Source organism: Sinocyclocheilus anshuiensis, unplaced genomic scaffold (genome assembly GCF_001515605.1).
Source record: "Sinocyclocheilus anshuiensis isolate Anshui unplaced genomic scaffold, SAMN03320099.WGS_v1.1 scaffold856, whole genome shotgun sequence".
Taxonomy (NCBI): domain Eukaryota; kingdom Metazoa; phylum Chordata; class Actinopteri; order Cypriniformes; family Cyprinidae; genus Sinocyclocheilus; species Sinocyclocheilus anshuiensis.
Window position 1 is genome coordinate 302,563 of NW_015552603.1, and position 2,072 is coordinate 304,634.

The window sequence follows — 2,072 nt, forward strand, 5'->3', positions numbered from 1 at the left end:
TTTATGCTATTCTAGAGCATTGTAAGTTTATTAATGACTTTTTCAAATAACAGAGAACGTGTGTTATGCAATTTTTCATTTTATCTCCTGTAGAGACATACTACAATTCAGAGAGGTAAAGAATTACCTCAGCTCCAACAGTGCCAAAACTGTTACAGCCTTTATCATTGCCCTTTCTGCAGGACATTTAAGCCAACCAGACTGGACAAATTAAAATTGCATCTGCAGAGCCATTCCAGCAAGGCAGTTGTCTGGGTATGGGTATCTTGAGTTGTTTTATTAATATGTGTTGTAGTATAGTTAAGTACTTTATTAATGTAATGATTTATTTGTTTTAGACTTCACTATACACCGATGTGGGCTGGGCTGTAGACCTGCACTTCATTATCACTGTCCATACTGTGGAACTACAGCTTTAAAGAGAAGGGATTTTGAACACCATTTACAAATTTGCAAAAATAAATCGCTTCCCATTTCAGACAAAACAGATGTTCAGGAAACCCCATCACCAGCAAGTGTAACGGTGACCACACCAGCAGTGAAAAAAGGCCCGTTACCAACATATGAAACAGTGACCACACCGGCAATCTTACCAACTACTATTGTTTCCTCAGGCAGGGTCCGTGTACAGACTGTCATTAAAAGAAGATGCCCTATTTGCAGTGTCCTCATGAATAGAAAAAACTTTCAAAAACACATTGACCGGAAACACACCGAACAACCAATGCAGGATATTAGTGCTGCGTTTCATCTTACAAGCCGATGTGTTGATAAGACCAATGGTATATTTACCGTTCTTAAAGCTACTAAAGGACAGAGTGTTCCACTTCATGTTCAATACAAGACATGGGGAGAAGAACATAAGGTCCTCTGTGAAGTAAACGAATGTCAAGTCAACATGGAAGTTGCACGGAGAAGTGGGCTCTTCTCTTACCAATGCAAGCACATAAAATCTGTAATGTACTGCACATCCTCTGCAGAACCTGTCACTTTGAAAGAGGAGGTTTTAACAGAAATGGTAAAAGCAAAGTGGTTCGGTAGCGAAAAGAAAAAAATCTGCCTTACTCGGCAGCAACTTGCTGACAGTCACTGTATGCCACTCTCTGTTCAAACTTCAATTGGCATCCCACAAACCAAAAAATTCATTTCCGTATTTGAACCCAGTGAAAGTGAAAAAGTGAAAGTGACGTGACATGTGGCCAAGTATGGTAACCCATACTCGGAATTTGTGCTCTGCATTTATCCCATCCAAAGTGCACACACACAGCAGTGAACACACACACCGTGAACACACACCCGGAGCAGTGGGCAGCCATTTTTTTGCTGCGGCGCCCGGGGAGCAGTTGGGGGTTCGGTGCCTTGCTCAGGTGGCCAGCCAAATTTCAGGGGGGGCCGGTGCCACCCCTGGCCACCGCGTAGACACGCCCCTGGGTACTGCATGCCTATTTACATTTTGAAGCCCTCACAGAACAGGAGTACACGTATTCATGTGTCACCTGTGGTGATTACCCCCCTGTTGTGATAATGGATTTACACAAGAAGGGTGTTTTCCAGTTTTCTGGTATGTGTATTGTAAACAGTTTTACTTTCAAGTTACTTTTTAAATGTTCTTTTGAGGTGTCGTTATTGTCATTGTGGAATATGCTTTTTTTATAGTAAGTGACGTAGAAGAACCTCCAGAGAGCTTTCAAGGGGAGGTGAATCTAGAAACGTTCTGGGAGGCTTTGTCCAAAGAGATGATATGCCGTGGATTTGTTACAAGTATGTGCAAACTTACAGTGTTTAATACACTATGTTGCAAAGAAAGCAAAGTAATGCAACACCTGTTTTTAATGCTGCTGTTTTAGGTGGTGCACATAATCCATTTGCAGTTCCACCTACTTATCACTTCTGGGCTCCTTGGATTGGCAAGAACACACGTCGTTCGGACACTGTGCTAAACACAGAGTTTGAAAAACGTCATGCTTCAAAGTTTTCATCAGAGATCTCAGAAATTACAGTTACCAAGGAGAGGCTCAAGGAAGAACTTCGCAAACAAAAGGTTGGTTAATTGAACCTTTATTTGGTTAAAT